Here is a 22,903-nt window from a genome sequence, read left to right on the forward strand (position 1 = left end):
AGGGTAGTAAAAGTCAGTCATCCAGTATCATGCTAAGTTAAACAAGCTAGTCCCAAAAAACCAAAGGTGGAATGTTCTCTCTGATATGTGGATGCTAACCCAAAACAAGGGAGGGTAGGGAGCAGAACTATAGAAGTTCACTGATTAGACGAAGGGGAATGAAGGGAAGAAAGGGGGAATGGGAATAGGAAAGACAGTAGAATGAATTGAACATTACTTTCCTATGATCATATATGAATACACAACCAGTGTAACTCCACATCGTATCAACCATAAATGGGATCGAAATTGTAATGGGTTGTACCCCCATGTATGTATAAAATGAAAAAATACACCCTACTGTCATGTATATTTAAAAACAACAAAATTTTTTTTAAAAGTTAGTTATCCAGTAACAAGTATGCTCCAATACATGCTATTTACTGCACTATATTTCATTACCAACATAAGAATGTAGAATTCCTTTAAATCAAAAGTATATTAAACTAAGTTACGAAGTATACAGATTTAGGAAGCAGCTGTTATAACAAACAGTTGTATAATAATGCATTATTTGGGGGGCAGGAGATGAAACTGGACTATTTTCAAAAAGTTCCCAAGTAATTCTTAAAAGGGCTCTCATCTCTCCCATCCAGAGATATAATGCTTTATAATTTACAACAAAATTAAAACAGTGATGACTTTTAAATCTAAAGACCAACCCTGGAATTTCAACAGTTTCTGTGTAACTTTAGATATATTGTTAACCTCTCTGAGGCTTACTTTCCTCTGCTCTAAAAATAAGAAAACTTCATGCCTCAGTTACTATAACAGTAACTGAGAAAATATCAGCATAATATCAAAGGTGAGAAGAGTTTGTTGGAAAAAAAAAAAAACACCACTGCCCTAGAGGTCAAGAGACTATTCCTTCTTTTGGAAACTTCTGAATTGAGCCCTCTCTTTCAAAAGATTTTAAAAGTATATAACTCACTAAGATCCATGAAAGAACAACCTCTTTGATAAAGATTATTTTAACACAATTAATTTTTATATCATTAATCACAGATAATCATTAAACCAGCCATGGAAATAACCTGTGCTTTAATCAGCCAGAATAAAAGCAATCTACCAGAAAAAGTGGTACAAGGAAAAGAATTCTGCTGCATGAGTAGCAGCAACGAGTTGCCCATCCCAGCTACACTAGCTAAATCTGAAAGCAATGGTGCAGCTTGAGCTAAGAAGTCATCTGCTTTCAGACAATTTAAATTTGTGAGAATCCTCATTTCATCATGGGAATATTAGAAGAGGTCAAACTGAGGAATTTATTTTAAGAAATAATCAGGCTTGAGAAAGTTGTACTTCTGACAGCAGCAAGTGATCTAAAAGGCTTTATAAAGTACATATCACGATGGATATAAACTGAAAAGAGAATACTGGTTTTTAAGACAGTTACACTACCACAGAGAGTGGGTTTTGTGAAATAGTAAGAGTAAAACTTAGACTGCAAGGGGGTTAAGAATCAAGAGTAAGAGAAAAGTTAAGCCACGTACTACATGAAGTGAAAGGAAATGGAAAGTGCAACAAAGCCAATCAGTCAGAAACATATAGATTAAGATGTCAGGAAAAGCTGTATGGCTTTGTCCTCCACCTTTCTCTTCTAGGCAGACACCATCCTACTCCCCTCAGCCTCTGGTCAGCTGTCTTCCTCAGACCAAACGCCATACCTTCAATTAAGTTGTACAGTTCTGATGGAGAGAGATTAGAAATAGAAGTAGAAACTGCTAATCTGTAACTATGAAGACCATGTAGGAAGATTTGAGAATGGATAACGAAGGAGATGATGAATCACTTACTCTACCAAATGTTAATGCAGCAATATTTTTAAATGTCATTCAGTGGTGTACCCACCACAAGGATGACTCTCCTCTTCCTGAGGATGATGAGAATAAACAAAAGTGAAAAGATAATATCCCCTTTTTGGACCAAGAATTCCTGAAAGTTGACCAAAGGACGCTTTTTTTAATTGATTCTGGCTGCAAACTACTTAAGACATCAAAGGTTTGCTGGATGTTACACGTTAAGACTGTTGCCAATATGATAAAGAGGAAAACTTCAACATCAAAAATTCTATTTTAGAGGAGAAATCCCAGGTACACAAAGAGAACTAGTGGTGTGAAAAGAAGTAAAGTGTTGTGGCTGAGAACCATAACTCTATAGACTGTTTCAAATACCAGTAGCACTGCTCTATTTACAACTGTTAATATTAGACAAAAGTAAACAAATGCCGCAGCCCGTTAGTTGTATTAGCTGTCCTCACTGCATGTATATTTTGAGTACAGATTCCAAACCTATGGCTGAATTTCTTCTAGTCTGAGCAACAATTTCTCTCTTATTCTGAATAAAACTGACCTGTGGGTTCTCTATAAAAAGCAGCACTTTGGGTTTCCCTCTTTGTGTAAAATGATTTCTGCCTAATTTACTGTAAATCAAAACCACAATAAGATACTACTTCACATCTACTAGGATAACTATTAATAATCAAAAAGATAAGAACAAGTGTTGCAAAAACGTGGAGAAATTGAAATCTTCATATATTGCAAATGGAAATGTAAACTGTTGCAGCCTCTTTGAAAAAGTTTGGCAGTTCAACAAAAAGTTAAACACAGATTTACCATATGAACCAGCAATTCTACTCTGTGGTTATTAATACCCACAAAATGAAAACATATATCCACAACAAAGCCTGAACAAGAATGTTCACAGCAGCATTAATTCATAAGAGCAAAAAAATGGAAAGAATCCAAATGCCCATCAACTGACGGATAAATGTGTTGTATTTATGCAATGGAATACTATGACAATTAAAAAAGAATGATCTGTGCTACAACACATGTGACCCTTGAAAACATAATGCTAAGTGAAAGAAACAAAACACTACAAATTGTGTGATTCCATTTACATCAAATGTCCATAACAGACTAATTTATATTAGTAATTAGACTGCAGATGAGGCTGAATTTAAATTAAATAGTTTCTTAGGATCAGCAGAGGAGGAGGAGAAATAAAAAGTGAATAGGGATTCACTGCTAGGGAGTATGGGGTTTCTATTAGAGGAGAGGAAAATATTCTAAAATTAGATTGTAGTAATGGTTGCACAATCCTGTGAATATATTTTTAAAAAATACTGAATTTTACAATTTAAATAGGTAACTGTATGGTATGTGAAGTACATTTCAACAAAGCTGTTAGAAAAAATAAGTTCAAAACCACCACACAGAAGCATTCTTATTTATCAGGTTCCTGCCTGTTCTCTCATTAGTGCCACAAGATTCATTCCCAAACCCCAAAGCTGGAACACGAAGGGGAGAGGAAAAGTAAAGACTTTGCCAGAAAGCAACTCTAAAATTAGCAATTATTTTCAAACTGATAGTCCCTTGAGCCATTCAGTAGAGTCTGTTTTCTGGTAGCCTCTACTATTTCCAAACCATACTATTTACTCACTGAATATGTTTAACAAAGATACATGTACAATCCATAATAAGATTCATATATCTGAAAAAATTCTAAACAAAACCACTCTACTGCTATCTAAAAATCAACTCATTAGGTTACATCCCTCTCTTAAAACTCGACCAGTGCCAGGAAGAGACAAATGGAAGATGTGAAAAAAGGATGCTAATCAACATTCAGCTTCCACTTTTTAGGTTTATGTTTAAGAATAAGAAGTGTTAAGACCAAACTAACTTGCCTCTTTTCCCTTCATAGTTTAAAGCTAGTATCAAGAAACAGGTGGCAAATGTGGGGGAAGGGGAGATTCCTGGCCAAACATCACCACGTTGAGCCTTCTTCCAAAACCCAAACCTTACTTCCTGCAATTTATGTAAACAGATCACAGGCCACTCTCTTCAAACCAAATCATAACCCAAGCAAATAACACAGGATTCTATTTCTGGGTCTGTCATTAACTCACTGGATAATCCTGAAGCTTCAGTCTTCATACTTTGCCCAATAACTTAACCACAATATCTGGGCCCAAAATCAAATCATGAGGTCTAATAAAGAACCTTTCCCCCCCAATTTATAATTTATTTTTATGAAAAATCTGACAAATATATATGAAATTAAATCTGCATTTTAAACTGTATGTTTAAATCACCTTTATAGAATATGTGAAAGTCCAAAAGAATATACATTCCAAAAATGTTAAACTCTTCCATTTTAAACAACTTTTAAAGTACTCACTAAACAGAAACAAAACAAGCTTTCAGATGGCTGAAGTGTTTTGAGGCTTTAAATCTGAGCTCAGTTATATTTAGAAAAGCAAGATGCCACGTCTCTGGATCCTGTATCTTTATCTTGGGCATTTGATTCATGTGCTTTGCCTGGTGTAATTCAAAGCAAGAGATCCTAACCATACCCCTAAAAAGTAAATTGAACCTATTAGAACTTACTGGTTGTCAGAGGAAGAAAATGCTGTATTGCAAAAAAGAGAGAAAGAGAGAGATTGCTGTAGTCTCTACTAGTAGAGTTGTTTAACAAAATAAAAATACCTGCCTGCTCCCAAAATCAGTATAAGAACCACTGCTGATTTCACAAGAATCATTTCTATCCTATTCCTACAAATCCTGATTTAGGATCTGGGACAAACCCAGGAAATTTATTAATTAAAAGTTGCCCCAGCCTGGCTCAGTAACACACACCTATAACTGCAGTGACTCAGATGGGCTGAAGCCACAGGCAGAAGTTCCTAGTGAGACCCATCTCAAAATAAAAAGTGCTGGAGATGTAGCTCAGTGGTAGAGTACCCCTGTTCAAGCTCCAGTACCACCCGAAAAAAAATGTTACCTCAGGTGATTCCAACACACCAGTTAATACAGGAAATATTGGTTTAGGCAGAAAGGTTTCATATCATTTGACAATCATGCTCAATCAATAATGGTTGCCTGAAGTACTTGAGAAGGTTATGTCTACATACAACCAGAAATTAATAGTTGTCACAGCCAAGATAATGGAGAAGAAGTAACATGCAAACCATGTTATCTTGTCATCCCTGACTCAGACCACTGAATGGCTCTTTTTAAGGAGACTTTAGGAGTGCAAGCCAAATCTAGATTATTTCCTTTTAACTGAAAGAAACTCCAGATAACTCGGGGAGTCAGAATAGGCCTGGTATATGAACCAGGACTCTCCAAATGTTCTTATTAAGTTGCCAGAACCATAAAAAAGAAAACATGATTTCTGCTCTCAAGATGTTTATAATCTTGTTGGAGAATGAAAATGCTACATGATAATACAAACTTGCTTTTAGTTCCACTTGAGGAGGGTAATAGGACACAGTGGGAACACTGAGAGGCCAAAACCATAATTCAGAGAATCAATTATGGATTCCTGATCAGTACAGATTAAAATGATACATTAAAAAGTATCCATCAGCAGTATTTTCCAGGGAGAAAAATGGGAAGCCATCAAGACATGACCCACTGGAGGGCAAACAATCCACTTTGTATTGTTTGAATATGCATCTGTCTCTACAGTTGGAATGCTTGCTCCCAGTGAGCCAATACATGTCAAATTAACCATCTTATCTCCCAGAATACCTAGCATATGTTCTCTTTTAAAAATATATTTTTAGTTGTAGATGAACACAATACCTTTATTTTATTTATTTATTTTTTATGTGGTGCTGGAGATCGAAACCAGTGCCTTACATGTGCTAGGCAAGCCCTCTACCACTGAATGAAAACCTCAGCTCCCTAGCGTATGTTCTTGCATGTAAAAAATACTCCAAAACGCTTGCTGAGTTGACGTAAAAGAAAAAAAAAATCTGATACATATTTCAAAAGGAATTGTAACAGAATTCAGCGCAAATAAAGACATAAAAGACTAAAAGAGTGGAAAAAGTCAAATTACAGCAAAAAGTAAAAGGAGAGGGCAACTATGGTTAGGATAAAAGAGATCTGAGAAACATAACCAAATGTAATATATGGGCCTTCCTGAAATTTGATTCAATTAAAACCCAAACGTTTTTAAACAATCAGGAATTTGATCATGAACTGGCTCTTAGATGATATCTAAGAAATACTGTAAATTTTGTTAGATCTAATGATGGCATGTGGTTACATAAGAAAATATATTTTTAGAGATACATACTGATATAAGTAAGGTTAAAAGACAGTGACTACAATTTTCTTTAAAATAGCAAAAAGGGGGTAAAAGATATTTGAGGCACATGTGGAAAATGCTGAATCTCAATGATGTGTAAAGGGGGATTTCATATACTTTGACTATACCCAACAGGGAAGTCTTTGGGTGTTACTTGTTCAACTCTACATTGTACAATTAATTCTTTCTCAGATTTCAGGAAGCTAAGAATGACTAGTACTTCTGAGAAAACAGGCTAGGCTCAATCAGAAGAAAATGGCATTCATTTGTTAGCTCTACTAATAGGAAATCTCTCTGAATCTACTCAAAGAACTTCTTGTAAATTAATATGAGAACTGAATATGAGCCAAAGTAGTGACTCAGCTGCTAAAAAAGAAACAAAGTACAGTCTTAGGCTTCACTAGAAGAACGGTATCCAGATCAAGGAGGGTAATAGTCCCACGCACTCCACACTGGTTAGTTCACGTTGGAGTACTATGCTCTGTTTTGAGCACCATATGTTAACAACACTTACAAACTAGAATGCTTGCAGGGATACAGATTAGCAAGTAGAATGACTGAACAAAGTGGGTGTGTTTAGCTCAGAGAAGAAAACACTTTACAGCCTTCCATCTCTCTTCTACCATTTAGACCCATCATAATATTTTCCAGAGAATTTCAAAGGTTGTTAAAGGGCATTCAAATAAGTGAGATAAACTCTTTTTTTCTCTAAAAGTCTTATCAAAGTGTTCAATATTCTAAAATTCTTTATGAATGTCCAAGAAAAGGATGTTCAGTATTTCCCAAACGTGACAATTTGTTCATTCATTCAACAAATATTTATGGAGTCCCAATTATTTGGCAAACACTCCTCCACATGCTGAGGATACAACAACAAGCATTTTAAATACCCTGGAGTACAGTTTGAGAAACAACCAACCTGGGTCTCTTCGTACTTCTCTAACTTGCATCTCTTAAGTATGATTATGCTCGGCTTAAAATGCACCATCTCTATTCTTAATTCAAACACGGTCTCCTTCATGAAGCTTTCTTGCTCATCATAAGCAAAATACTCTTCTCAGCAAATCCATGGCTCTTTATCTGTACCCATTCCTTGCAAACATTTTACTTTTGAAATTTTCACAATGCTGAAGGCAGTGTCTTGCAATGCCCAGGTATTCAAAATATTTGCAGAAAGAATAATCATCTTTAAATATTTGAAAAGTTATCTTATGAAAGAAGGAAAGCTAGGTCTTCATTGTTCCACCAGAGAGAGAGAGAGAGAGAGAGAGAGAGAGAGAGAGAGAGAGAGAGAGAGAGAGAGGGGTGTGTGTGTGAAGTTATTAGAAGCAAATGTTGTCCCAATTAGAGGTAAAAACAAACAGGCTATGTTTCACCGGTATCAGTGACTACTGGTGTTCTAAGAGTAGCCCAATCTCTGTCAATGTTTTAGTGGGCTACATGACTGGCTTGAATGAAGAATTAATTTAAGATTCTAGGAACTACTGCGTATCTCTTCATACTAGATTAAAGGTAACTATTGATACAAGCTATTTGTAGCAATATTAAAATTCTTAAGATTACACATGAAATGTCCTTTCATTTATGATGATTATGATAGCGTGATGAATACACATGATGCCTACTATGTGTCATGCAGTTAGTACAGTCACACACCACATAACATTTCATATATACGATGGGAAATGGGCCGCATATCATCTAGTGACATCATAGCCATCCATAGCCATCTTAGTTTATTTAAGCATACTCTGATGTTCCCACAATGATGAAATCACCTAACAATACATTTCTCAGAACATGTCCCTCTCATCAAGCAATAAGACTATAGACAGCATAAGAAGAAAAAGGACACTGTCTCCATCCTAGAATAGTGTATATGAGATTTCTCATGCTCCCAAAGCAAAGGAGATATAAATCAGAGTGCCCACATCATATACCTCAATAAGATCTGCTTCTTAGATGAAGAAATGTTTTAGGTCAATGATCTTCAATATTTTACAGTCAAAAAACCATCAGCTCCTCTTAAAGTTACCTATTCAAACCCCCAAACACATTAAGTTCTCCAAAAAAGCAAACAAGTCATTCAGAATGCCTTTCAAGTTAAAAACTAGTAAACAGAAGAAATCCCAGAATACCTCCCTATTTCAAGGCTATCTCTGTGATGTCTCTCCCAAATTAAAAACTGTGATCTTTGCTGGCTGGGATCTTGCTTCTCACTTGTGTCCCCAGTACTTAATACAGTGCTCAGGAAGAACATAGCAGCAAGTAAAATGATCAAGCAAATGAGAGAAATGAATGAGTACAATGTCCCTGCATTGAAAACAGTATTTTTAAAAAAGACTAACAATTTGTTTTTTCTTATTAGACACCTGCCATGGAAGGCCAGGCATGGTGACACATGCCTGTAATCCCAGAGAGTAGAGAAGCTGAGGCAGGAGGATCGTGAGTTCAAAGATAGCCTCAGCAACTCAGCAAAGGCCCTAAGCAACTTAGCAAGACTCAGTCTCTAAATAAAATATAAAAAGGGCTGGGGATGTGGCTCAGAGGTTAAGTACCTCTGGTACCAAAAAAAGAAAAAAGAAACCTGACAAGGAATGGAAGCAGATAAGTAGATCCTTAAGTCTAGTTTTCATTACAAACTAGAGTGTTAATTTTAGGTTAATAATAATTACTATAGGTAAACCTAAGGTCTTGGGTGCTCCTGAGGGACTAAAATTAATCTCCTAAAATAACCAAATTCTAATGCAAAGAAAAACTTATATACTTAACACACTTACAACTTGATTCATTCGATTAACTACTGAGAAAGCAAAACACTCACTGGGCACAGTGCTATTCCCAAAGACCTGGGAAGCTGAAGCAGGGAGGATCATGAGTTCAAAGTTAGGCCCAAAGCAATGAAGCAAGAACCTCTCTAAACGGAGCTGGGCGTGGTGGTGCACACATGTAATCCCAGTGGCCCAGAGACTAAGGCAGGAGGATCCCAGGTTCAAAGTCAACCTCAGCAACTTAGCAAGGCCCTATCAGCAAGACCCTGTGTCTAAATAAAATATTAAAAAGGGCTGGGGATGTGGTTAAGCCCCCCTGGGTTTGACCCTCAGAACCAAAAGAAAGCAAAACGCTGAGGGCATGAGGTGTTTAAACTGCTCTTCAAGTCCAAAGATACACATTTTTCCAAACTATTATCTGAACCATAAAAATCACTTGTTTTCTTATTATAAAAAGTGAAATAGACTCACTGTAGAGACAAGATCAAAGGAGAAAATTTAAATTACTCAGTTATGCTTTCCTCCCACTCTTTTTTTCTATTCAGTTATAACTTCTTCATGTACTGTCAGTCTTCCCTCCACCAGGCAAAGCAATAACAGATCTCACACTGGCATAACCCAGGCTCCCTCAGTAGAACCATGTCCCAAGTATAATTTCTCAAGATCTAAATTTTATAGACATGTATTTCCATAAAATAAGGCCAAATCTACTATTGAGCAATCCTTTAAAGTTTCTATTCTGATTTCCCACCATCCTCTCCAGAATTCTAAAAACAGAGAATGCAGATTCAAGTAAATATGTTTCTAATATCAAAAAATAAACCTAAATTTAACAAGTTGCCCCCCCCCCCCCCCCCCCCCCCGGTTTTCTGTCCTCTGGGTTTGTTATTACCATATGTTCTGTTCCAAGTTGTCTTGCTCTTTTGGGGTGTCATTATCTTTCATCTTTTCCTCAAAAACCTAAAGTCTATTCCTCATTAAAACTTTGTCATATTTCAACTAAGGATACAAGACTAGAAGCAGAATGCAGGGTTTGGATTCTAGTGTCTGTTCTACTACTAAATAACTGAGTGACACTAAATAAGTCTTATTTTATACCTCATTTTCTACCCTTGTCAATAGAATATTATTTTCCTGATCTGTATTGCAGTGCTACTATAAGGTTCCCAAATCCAACACATCAGAGGAAATATGCTTCTGAAAAAACACCATCCAAATGTGAAGTGGATATGTTTCAAAAACACACATACCCTGTAATAAATTATGTAAAACATGATTTCCTCTGATATGCAAAGATAATATGTCTGATGGTGACTGCTATCCATGTGTTGAGACAAAACCATCAATCTATGACACATTTTACCTGTCTACTCTATATACAGGGTATCACACATTTACAGACATAACCACATCATCAGAAACTGATGCCATATATCATTCACCTCCTGTCATGACAGTCTGCTCATCTTCATTCAAAATGGTCAGGGGCTGGGGATAGAGTAGAGTGCCTGCCTTGCAAGCACAAGGCCCTGGGTTCAATCCCCAGCACAAAAAAAAAAAAAAAAAAAAAAGTCAACCCTCTCTTTACAGCTACATATTTGACTGCTGTGGCTATAATTAATTTCCCAAAGTTTACAGCAAAGCCACAGAAACTTTTTAAGGTTACTTTTGATAATTCAATAAATACCCATATACCCATTAACCAAACTCTAGGATCTTAACAATAACCTAGTTCCACCATATTACACTGTCACCCAACCCCAACTGTAAGCAAAGAGAATTTGAAACTGTTATTGACTTCTAGCAGTCTTTCCCCCTTATCCATTTCTCTCACAAATTTCACAGTAATGATCAGAACCTGTCCTATTAATGGTGCTGAAGTAAGATCAGGTCTCAGTCTCAGAAATGCTAATTCCAACTTACTTTTGAGGTTTGTAGTAAGGTTACACTGGCACCAAACTCTTTCAACAACCAGAAAATCAACTTAATTATCTTGATACCACTATGCCACTGAGCAGGGCTCTTATCTAGGCAGAATTTAATTACAACTTTTAGCTTTGTACTCCAGGTAAAAACTTGTGCTGAAATTCAGGTGACTGGACAGTCTCCCTCAGATACAGGGTCACCACGAAGAAGTTGATCACTCTTCGATGGCATCCATGACCCTCTCTACATGATTTGAAGATAACGAAAAATATGCGGGGCACAGTGACACACAGCTGCAATTCCAGAGGCTTGGGAAGCTGACAAAGGAGGATCGCGAGTTCAAAGCCAGCCTTAGCAAGAGCCAAGTACTAAGCAACTCAATGAGACCCTGTCTCTAAATAAAATACAAAACAGGGCTGGGGATGTGGCTCAGTGGCTGAGTGTCCCTGAGTTAATCCCCGGTAGCCCCTCGCCCCCCCAAAAATAGATAACATGGTCCATTGAGGAGAATCTAAAAATTCCCTAAGACTATGTATCAAAAAGATTTCCTCTTAATGCATTTCATAAATTTGAGTCCATTACAGACTACTTCATCCAGGGATGATGGGAAATAAGTCAGACAGCGCAGTGTTTATATAGGTCCAATTAGACCAAAATAAAATCATTTTAGATTTAAAATTTTTAAAGCAACCAAAATTAACTAGAAATTATTAGAAACTAGGCCTATTAATAGTGTCAAAGTAATCAAATAGGGTCCTAATTATCACATCATATATCCACATTTATCCTATATTTTATCTTGTTATAGGACTAAAGTTTGACACCATGAGTCATTTGCTTTGTGTTTCATTTGTTTTGTTCTAATCCTCCAGAACAATGGCTTTGAAAGACATCACATTCTCAGGTTATCAGCTGATACATATGTCAAGCAGAACAGCAGTCAAAGGTACCTAATTACAAAAGGTTACTTAAAATAAATAGAATGCCATTGTTATAAATATAAGTACAACATCTGGTTCCATGTAACAAAGCTATTTCCATATCCCAACAGATGGCCCACAGTAATAATGCTTTGCTGATCTGGTTATAACAAATTCTATTAAATCAAAAATCCTGTATAGCAGATGTCTTTTCCAATTTCGGTGTAAGTCAATCTTTTTAACCAAAACACGGTGCTTTGGTTCTTATTTGTGCACTAAAATCCAGTTATGCCAGTTAAGATGGTCAAAATTTTTGGCAGTTGTTATAAAATGCTAGTATGGTATTTTTTGAGGTTGGGGTAAAAGAGGTAAAGAGTATCTCACTCTGAAACTGAAAAGCTAAGTGTTCAAAATGGAAAACAAAAATCACAGTTAAAGGAAAGCTGAAAAGAGAGGTAAAGGGAGTTTTAGCTGTCTGAAGCCAAGGTTTCTGAATAGTGGCAATGTGGAAAACTAAACAACTAACAAAAGTCAACAGTGAAAGCAGTGGAACTAATGTAATTTCTGAGCCGAGAAACTATTAGCAGGGTCAAACAAAATGTCTAAACAACATGTATCTCCGTACACTACAGTGTTAGGTATGTATTTTTAAAATATGTGGATACAATGCCAGGTTAACTTTGCTGTTTAACTGCTTCTCCAACTACATTCATGCCCTTACTTGAAATATTACCCTGTTTAATTCATAACGAGTAAACAGAACAGTGTATCGATTAAGAGCTACTGAGTTCTGAAAATAGACTGCAGGGGTTCAAATCCTAGCTCTTTCCATTCCTAGCTAAGAACCCTTAAGTAAATTGCTTAACCTCTCTGTTCCCATTTCCTCATCTGTAAAACTTTGATAATAAAATCTACCTTTGAGGAGTTGTGAGGCTTATATAATAATTGCAAAGTACTTAGAACACCTTTATGCGAATAAGGCCTCAACAAATGTTAGCTATTATTATCCTAACTACCACTATTATCATTATCACATTAACCCTAATTAAAGGTCTAAAAGGCAGAAATAGCCAGACACAGTGCATGTCCCTATAATCCCAGCAAGGGTCAAGGCCAGTCTGGGCAATTTAGGGAGAGCCTATCTCAAAATAAAAAATTTAAAAAGGGGGCTGAGGAATGCTGCTAAGTGTGTTGAGGTCGTGGGTTCAATTCCCAGTACCAAAAAGGGGGCAGGGGCATAACCAAAATGATTTGTCTTAACACACAGGGCAAACAAGCAACAAAATGTGGTAAATTGTGATTTAAAGTCCCAAATATTAATCATTAAAAGTAAGTGATTCCCCAAGAAAGTGGATTTCCCAGTCTGTCTTCAGGAATTTACATGGGAATCCTTTAGGTAACAGCAGCAGAGTCGTGGAAGCAGCACAGACACAAACTAAGAAAACCTATTTGATCCATCACTGATTTATATGTGTCATCCTAAACTTCAAATTGCTGTTTCCTATATTGCAGGGTGTTGTGAGATCAAATGAGACAATGCACAAGAAAATATATGCAAACTATTAAAGCTCTATATGAATGTTCAAGGGCCATGTCTTGGACTCATCTTTATATCCCTAATGTCTAGCAAAATGCACAGCAGAGGTTATAATCTAAAAGAAAAGCCATGGAAGGGACTGGTAAGGTGAAGAACAGATGAAGACAGGGAAGGGTTTAAACAAGTCGCAACCCAAATGTCTATCAACTAATGAATGGATAAAAATGTAGTATATCCATCTAAGGGAATATTATTTGACAATAAAAAGGAATGAAATACTGATAACAATTACAACATGAATGACTCTTGAACCAAAGGCTAAGTGGAAGAAGCCAGACATGAAAGATCTTATGATATGAAATAGTATGATTTTCTTTATAGGAAATGTTCAGAATAGGCAAATCTACACAGATGGCAAGTATAGTGGCTGCCTTGAACTGGGAGGCTGGGGAAATGTAAAGTGACTGATAATGGGTACGTGGTTTATTTTTGAAATATCTGAAGAATTATTTTGGTTACAGTTGCACTACTGTGTGAATACACTAAAAAACACTGAACTGTATACTTTAAATGGGTGAATTAAACGGTGTGTGAATTTTATCTCAATAAAGCTGTTTTTAAAATGAATATGACAAAAACTTTAAGAACTGCTAAAACAGCTGTCTTTAGAACACTAGTTTCTCTTTTTTATGAATAAAAAGTGAGTTTTCTGATATTTGAATAGCTCTGCTTTGTGAACAAGAATGAGACTGGAGGAAGCATTAGGAAAAAACACTAAAATTACCACACCAGACTGTAACATCTCTACAGATCCTGTGAAAAACAAATCTGGCATCTTGCTATTCTTCCCTTCAAAATCCTAAGGTCACAAAACTACCTCGTTCTGGTCTAGTTTGATAGTCTTTTCATTATGGTCACTGTTACTGTTTCTGAACTTCGAGACTCCATGCCATACTTCTACCCCATCTTGTAGAAAATCTTCCTTTCCTTGGCTTCTGGGGCACTCATATACTTCCTGGTTCTTCTGAGAATGCTTTCTTTACTTATTAGTCTATTACATTACCCAAAATTCCAAACCTCAAAGCTCTTTTTCTACTGTACTTGTTTCCTCTCAACACTCGTTTACTCACATGAGTTTTACCACTGAATATAGCCATGTTACTGCAAAATCTATACTTCATCTCTGACTACTCATATTTGCTAATGATTAAATGCACAAGGTTAAGTAACTTTCCCAAAGTTTCTTCATGATTATAAGACCTTATGGTAAACACAAGGAGAGGAAGAGCACATAGAATGACGGTTGGCACTCAGTAAGTATTCAATAAATGTTGACTATTATTTTATTCTCACAACCACTATCTCATATCAGACCTTCATCATCTTATTCCTAAAATTCTCCAAAAGCATTCTAGTCAGTTTCCCCACTCCCAGAACACTCAGCAGACACAAAAGCCTTCCTCAGGAACAGTATGCATCATCTTACTATCACTCCTTAGAACCCTCTATCCTTGAAAGATCCTTCCCCAATAAGACCACAACAAATCCTCAACTCACTTATTTATTCACCAGTTGAGTCTCTTGGTATGTCTGTAAATTTCCACTTCTCCACCTTTGCACATGTGCCTTCAATCTCTTGGGATACACCTCTTCCCCTTTGGAAATTCCTTTCTCAAGTCACAAATACCTTTGACCTTGGTTATACTTTTATTCCAAACAAGAGTTGGATGCTGTTTGGTGATTATAAATGAGGTACATGCTGTTTCTCCAAAAGGACAACTCTGTTCCTCTTGCAACAGAGGTTGAAGCTTTTGAAGAGACCCATATTTTATTTTATGTGTCTTTTAATACCAACTACTTCACACATAGGCAACATAGTACTTTGCAGAAGTAAACAAATGCTGACTTGCTTAAAAATATACATAGATGCCTCAGAATGTATCCAAATGACACTTTCTATTTTCCATTCTCCACCCATACTTAGCATAATGAAATTAGATAGAATCTGTATTTAAATATTTTAGTCTACATAGGAGAATATACTAACAATTGCACCAGATTAAAGGGAAAAAAGCAGTATCGAAAAAGTACCCAAAAAGATTGCACCATGTGGAAAACAAATAAGAAAATCATGGCCATTTTGGTACCTAAAAGAGTGACTTCAAAACAGTAAGATATTTTATTTCACCCAAACTTATGAACTAAAAAGAGCCAAAATAAACATGCCCTGGCCTCATCCAAAAAACACCTAATAAAGGCATGAGTAACTCGCCAGGATCATCTCCAGCAGCACAAAACCAAGAACGAGATTCACCTCAACTCTGACACAAAAGCAAGAAAGAGAAACTCTCAGATTTACCTAAGAAATTAAAAAGTTCAATCAATCCCACCTGATCAGGAAAAAAAAAAATGGGGAGGTTACTGATTTTCTATAACTATGCGCTAAGGCCTTGAAGGAATAAAAGATTTCTCTCACTGCTACTGTGGTCTCTTCTCTGTAGAGAGAGCAATCTGTCCTCTCATAGAGCAAAACATGGTAAGATGGAAACCTTAACCTGGGAAAGACATGAAGGAAAGAGAAGGGGGCGGGGGGAGGACACGCAAAGCACCTGTTTCAAAACTATGTCAAAAGACAAGAGTCTAACAGTACTCAACAGAGAAGCAAAGTGAAATAAAAGAGCTTCCACGAACGGGGGAACTATCTAGTGCTGCCTTACAAGATATATATACGTGTATTTATATTATATATGTGCGTGTGTGTATATATATGTGTGTGTATATATATGTATACACACACATATTACTCCCATATGACATGCACACATTTTCAATAATAAGCAAAAGAATAAAGTAACATCAGAAAAAGACATAAAAGATGCCCACCAATCTAACTCCTTGGCTCTACCGATTTGAGGAATTCAGCTAGGAACAACACAGACATGCACTACAGCAATACAGAATAGAAAAACCTTTGCCAACAAAATGCACAAAAAGCAGAACAGAGAAATGAAAATTGTACACCTCAATGTATCAATACCAAGCGTTAATTCTCTATGGGGGATTAAGCAGTAGAAAGAAATGATGCCAATGAAACTAACCCTGGTATATCCCCTATTGATCTCAATTTCAGAGAGTACAACTCTTGATTCTTCATCTAAACAACAGTCGGCCCCAGGGCAGCAAACTGACCTTAACACCTTCCATGCCAGCCGGAGAAAATCACATAGGGAAAATCATCCCGTTAATCTCCCTCTTCACCAGCTGCAAAACTGGAGGGGGTGGGGGGCACGGGACACCCTACCACGTGGGCAGGATGCAACACACACAGGACAGCAACACGTCCGCATGGAACGGCTGCCTTTGCCCTATTGCCAGCAAAGGACACAGCGACGGGATGGGCGGGAACCAAGGCCCCTTGCACCGGCCTCCTCACCCCGAAGGGCACCCACCGTGCGCCAAATATTCCCCGCCTTTCGGGCCGAAAAGCGCTCCCGAGCTTGAAGGGAAACAGCCACATAGCGCCAGGATCCGGGACCAGCCCAGGCTAGAACGCAGGTCACAGAGGGAAGGAGAATGTCGCTGTCCTCGGACTCCGCGCCCCCGGGATTCACGTCCGGCTCCCCCAGGCCCCACCTGGGGGAGGGGCGGGAGGCGCGGAGCCGCCGCTTCCCAGCTGAGGGGCAGCAGCAGCTGAGAAGCGCCGCGGGGGAGGGAGGGACCCAGTCCTCGACGCCCGCCAGGCCCCAGCCCGAGCTCAGGCCCCCTGGCCCTCCCACCGCCCACCGCGCAGCGCGCGGCGGCTGAGAAGGGACAGGGCGTCTCGCGGAGGGCAGCCCCTGCCTCCGTCGCGGGAGATGCCCCGGCCCCGCCTCCTCGCCCGCCGCCCCGGTGGCGGGCACTCACCTCAGGCTGCGCAGGCCGGGACGGCCCGGCCGAGCCCCCGGCCGCTACGTGCGTCTCCACCCCCCAGGAAAGGTCCCAAATGCGCCTGGTGCGAGCGGCCGAGGCCCCGAGCAGCGCCGAGAGCGGCGGCAGCAGCGGGAGCAGCCAACATCCGGGGCCGCGCACCCGGAACTACTTCCCGACCCGCTCCCCCTGTCGCCCCCGCCGCCCCCGCCTCCCGCGACGTCGCTGCGCCACCAGCCCAGCGTCGGCGGCGTCACGGCTCTCCGCGGACGCGGTCTCTTCGCCCTGCGTGGGATCCCTCCGCGGGAGCAAGTAGTGCCCAGGGACTTGAGCGGCTCTAGAGGCACGCAGATGGTGTCTGTAAGCGACCGGGAAGCTACGCGGGTCCCTGCGCCCCACTGTGGCGTCCGTAGGGTGAGAGCAGCGACCCCACAGTGAAGGATGGCAAGCATCAGCGGCCTTGGACCCTCTCCAAGGATTCCAAGGCCACATGTTCCAGAGGAATCGTGCCTCGTGACCTCCCCCAGCCCCCCAACCCCTGCCACCTCACCGTAGGGACAGGCACATTAGCCTGTCCAAGAAACCGGACCCCTTTTTCGACCTGGCGCAGCGTGGATTCTGCAGGCCCCAACAAAGGCGCCTTGTACCTTCCTTCAGGACACCCTTTCAGAACTTCACAAGGCCGGGATTCTAGGCCTACCTCTGTGGAGGCCATTCCCCTGCCTAGTCATATTTTCCTTCTACTTAAAACAAAGGACTTGGAACTCTAAAGGCCCTTCTGATTCACAGGTTCACTGTCCAGGTTATGGTCCTGCTATCAACAGGTGGAGCATTTAGAAGGGTAGTTGGGCGCTTGGTGGACTTTGGAATTTACTTCTACGTCAATCTTTGCTGATTCTTTCTCCAAACTATTAGCACTGATAATCTGCCCTGTAGTTTCACACTTGATTACATTTGAGGTATTACTTGCTATTGCTTCATATGCATTAGTCATGTCTCCCTACAGCACCAAGAACACTTTTTTTTTTCCCCAAGAACATTTTTGAACTTACAGTAGATACTCAATACGTGAATACTCAGGTATTTGTTAGATGAATACTGGGTTGTTTGGATGAAAGGACAGAGACCTGAGTGATTGGCCCTGGAATTTTTTTTTTTTTTTTTTAACCTCAAAGGGATCAGATAATAACCTCCAGTAGTTAGAGATCTGAGCACTCCATTCCTTCAACAAACATTAAACACCTGCCATTTACCAAGCATCTCCGGGAACTGGGGATTCAAAATACTCATATATTTCTTCTCTATGTAGCACTCCAACAAGATTCTGAAGATTCATTTCCTCATTCACCCAGCAAATACTTGTTAGTCACTACTAAATTTGCCAGATACCAGTGCTCAAAATATATCCATGGAGAGGAAAGAAAGAGAAGTAAAAGAATATATCGTTCCCTCTTGGAGCTTCCATTTTCTAGTATGGGGAGAAAGATGATAAACACAATAAGAATTATTTGGTATGTCAGAAGACATTGGGTGCTATAGGAAAAAAAAATAAGTGCTATGAGGAATCCTAGAAGAAGAGGTGTTGTGATTTTAAATAGAGCCGTCAGGGTGAGCCCATTCATAATACTTTAATCAAACTTTAAAGAGGTGAGGGAGGGCTGGGAATATCATTTTTGACTGCATGCCCAAAACCCTGGGTTCAGTCCCTAGCACCACCACCACCACCAATAAAAAGGGGGGGGGGGGGGTGCGGGAATAAGCCATGCAGGGTGGCACAAGTTTCCCTGGAAGTGTTACAAATAATGAGAAGGCCAAGACAGTTGGAAGATAAAGATAGTGAGATCTTGTAGACCATTGTAAGGATCTTGGCTAAAACAGATCCTCTACAGGGCTTTATACAGAGGAAGATCACTTTGACTTATTTTGCTAACAGAAGATGGTAGGAGGGCAATAGTGGAAGCCAGAGGCTCCATTATCCAGGTGCAAGAAGATGGCTTGGACCAAGATGATAGTAGTGAGTAGGACAAATAAAATATGGGCTCTATACTTGAAGAACTTGTATAGTCCAGTGGGAAGCAAATAGATAAAATAATTACAATATATTGTGATCAGGAAAATAGAACTTCAAAAAGGAATCCACCCTTACCAGCTTTCCTGAGATAGGGTAGATGTTCCCAACGCTCCAAGTTGCCAAAGGAATTTTAAGGTCCTGGTTCTTTGTTGGTCCATTGGGTGGATCCTTGATAACAGCTGATACTGGCCTTCCTACCAGTTTTTCACCTCTCAAAGCCCACCTTTATCTGAAAGGGGTTATAGGCAGAAGAGTACTAAAGAACAGTTTGGATCACGTATTTAAGGAGATGGACAATGCTGATAATACTTCCATTTGTTAGAGGAAGAAACTGAGGCCAGTAGTTACCAGTAGTTATGAGACTAGAATCAAAGTCACTTGAATGGAGTCAGGCAGACAATGGAGTAAGAAGAGAAGAAAGACTAGTATTTGAACTTAGCTCCAAGTCTGGAGTTTTGGTCTTCTAATCACCACCTCCTCTTATAATTAAGTCTTGGGCAGATCCTCACCTCTCATTTGTCTGAGATTCAGAAGTGCTCCCTCAAGTGCCTGTTCTGGGCTGGCGGGTGATAGGGCAAAGGAAAGAACAGAGCTGGATGGCTAGCTGCTAGAATAGGGTGGGGAGGTGGGGATCAGCCACCTTTGGGAAGAAGAGAATCATGAGTCACAGAGTATCAGAAGATGAAGAAACAATTAGATTGTGCCATATATGGGATTCATGCTAAATGAGTAGCATTTAGCTGCTTGCCACAAGAACTACGAGTGGGTAACTGTGAAATGATGGATATATTAATTTGCTTTACTCTATTAACATGTTTCCTATCTACATGCATCCTGTAACATCATGTTGTTCACCTAAAATATACACAACAAAAACTATTTGAAATTATTTTTTTAAAGAAAGAAAAGAAGAGGTATCAAATGTGGCACACACCTGTAATCTCAGCTACTTGGGATTGAGGCTGAAGTAGGAGGATCAGAAGTTCAAGGCCAGCCTTGTCAAGTAAAAAAATTAAAAATAAAGAACTGAGGGGTAGCTTAGTGGAAGTGTACTGGCCTCACATGTGTGAGGTCCTGGGTTCAATCCCCAGCACCCAAAAAGAATTAATAAAAAGGACTGGGTATGGTGTTCAGTGGTAGAGTATCTTGGGTTCCATCCCCAATAACACCAAAAAATAATAATAATAATAGAGGAGCATATCCAGCCCCCACTTCAAAAAATGTTGTAATGGCCATAAGCAGCCAGGAAGGATTCTAGGATCCTCTGAGGAGGAAAAGTTTAAAACCAAGACTGGAAGAGCAGACCTGAGTTCAAATCTAATATTCCATAACACACTTCCTGCATGCCAACTTCAAGTTTAGTTTCTCTTAGTCTGTTTCAGTGCCTATAAAATGGAAACAATAATCATAGCTACCTAACCAAAGAGATTATGCACAGGCTATCATTAAATAAAATTCCCCAAAGATAGCTGTTATTATTATGTACAATGTCAAGTGTCAGCAAAGATAAGAGTAGCTCACTGTTGGGAGATGGGAGCAGGTTGGGAGAGCAGGAGAGCCCTCAAAGACGAAATGGTATTTAACACAGAGAACAAATTCTTAAAGTGACACAGATTGCTCAAAGGGAGGAGATAGAGGTTTTATTGTTTTGTGTTGTTAGCAATCTTTTCCCAGCTTCCTCTGGATTATAAATTCCCCGAAAGGAGCATAGCCCAGTGCTGGTTTGCAAGAGTCCTACAAAAACCTTGTTTCGGCACCGGCTGTACTTCAGCAGCAGGATGTTCAACACTTTACGTGACCAAAGTCACTTAGACAAAAGAGGTTGTTCCTGATCTTTTTCTCTCTTTGTATTTGTTATTAGAGGAAAGCAGAAAATGGGAAATGAATTTAAAACGATCCAAGACCTGCAAGAAAGAGAAAGAAAAACTAAGACATCCCCTTTTATCATTCCCAGCCCTAGAAAAGCCTCCCAGATTCCCTGGGTAGCTTTATATATTACTTCATATTTCATGTACTAGATGCAAAAAAAAAAAAAAAAAACCAGAAAGTCTGTACAGGCTGTACATAGGCTATTGAGAAGCTTTCAGTACCTCTTTCTGCTATTTAATGACAACATTTGGATGTTAGTCACTAGGTATACTTACTTAAATAGCATTCAGTAATCATTTATCAAGCACGTACTCTAGTACTCTATACAAGCATTGTGCTAAATACCAAGAAGTCAAAAGAGAATGAAGAGGAGACATGTAAACAATTAATTTCAATGCAAATTGGTAGAAATTTTTACTTGTGCCATGGAAACAGAGAAGCAGGGCTTATCTCTGTTCAGTTGGATGGTGGTGGGCTGGCAGCTTTTAAGGCTTCACCTTTAAAAGGTAATGGTAAGGCTACATCTTAATAAATGAGTATGCATTTGCTGTGCAAAGACAGAGGAAAAACTGGGAAGGAGAGAAAAACAGGGCCAAAGGAGAATGGCTTGTACAAAGAAAAATAAAGGCCACGAGTTATAGTCTTATAAATGGTCTTTAAATACTAGTGGCTGATGGGAATAACTAATTTATGGAGCTAGACCACATCGCTATATTTAAATCATTCTTAAACTGAGTTCCTGCCGTCTGGGAGCTTGGCATTAACTTTAGATTACTATCAGTGCAGCAAAATGTGATTCTTCCCAAACCAAGACTATACTGCTTAATCATTTTTGTAGAAAGGAATACCTTAGAATATTTCCCTCCAGTAGACGGCTAATATATGTCCATCTATATTTTTTTCTTCTCTAATCTAGCAATGAATTTGCACTCGTGTACTCATAACATCCTCCTGCCTTACCATCCCCCACCTTCCTTGCCACTACCTGGCTGAAACCTTGGCATACTTCTTCTCTCAGAATCAACTGAGCTAATTAAAAATATAATGCAAGACACAAAGGCACTAAGACAGCTGAGCAAACATTAGCGAATGTGTAGACTAAATAAAGTACTTACATTATGTGTAAGTGATGGTGCAGATGAAACTTGGGTGGCACTAGGAAGAGTGAGTCAGAGGATGTTTAAATAGAGTGAGTTCAGGGGAGATCTCTGGGCCTGTTACTTAGCAGTATCTTTTGGAATGATAGAATGAAAGGAACCTGCTTAGCAGGAAAATGTAGCCAAAGTTGCAAACCAAAGGAGCCTGAAACTCTGGGTACAAATTTGGTAGTTAAGATACCACTAATTTCAAGTTGTGATGTTATTGGTTTACTTCATACCTAATAAGTTAAATAAGAATCATCAGTAAATCTCAATCCTAGCCAGAGACTGATGAAGGAGTAAGTAGCTAACATTCATGGAGTGTTCCTTGCGTGACTGGCAACACAAAAGATCCTTTACATATGTTTTCTTTTAATCTTTACAGCAAAACTCCATTTTAAAGAAGAAACAGAGGCTCAATAGTTTTGAGAGTGGCAAAATCAGAACTATCTGATTCTAAGCCCTCTGGTCTGCCTACTTTCAAAGACCATTTAAACCAGCAGGGGTTGTTTACAAAGATAAGAAAATTGCACACTCAGGGCGCTAGCCACTGCAAGGTGTTTTTACATCCAAGTACCACAAATAGAGAGTAAAAAGATCCTCTAGTAGACTCTATTATTGTT

At 39.1% G+C, this 22,903-nt stretch overlaps 1 protein-coding gene across 5 annotated transcripts in view; it reads right to left on the bottom strand.

The window, feature by feature from the left end:
* FOXJ3 (forkhead box J3) overlaps positions 1-18,012 on the bottom strand; it is a 107,099-nt gene extending 89,087 nt beyond the window's left edge. Inside the window, exon 1 of one of the 5 annotated variants that reach the window (XM_079156290.1) lies at positions 17,752-18,012. The gene's annotated coding sequence lies outside the window, so the exon portion shown is untranslated. Of the gene's footprint in view, positions 1-16,484; positions 17,133-17,198; positions 17,352-17,751 lie in introns of those variants that run through there. The other 4 variants (XM_079156292.1, XM_079156289.1, XM_079156293.1 and 1 more) reach the window with 4 other exon arrangements.
* Between the last annotated feature and the right edge of the window lie 4,891 nt (positions 18,013-22,903).

This window comes from Sciurus vulgaris (genome assembly GCF_902686455.1).
Source record: "Sciurus vulgaris genome assembly, chromosome: 1".
NCBI classification, from domain to species: Eukaryota; Metazoa; Chordata; class Mammalia; order Rodentia; family Sciuridae; genus Sciurus; species Sciurus vulgaris.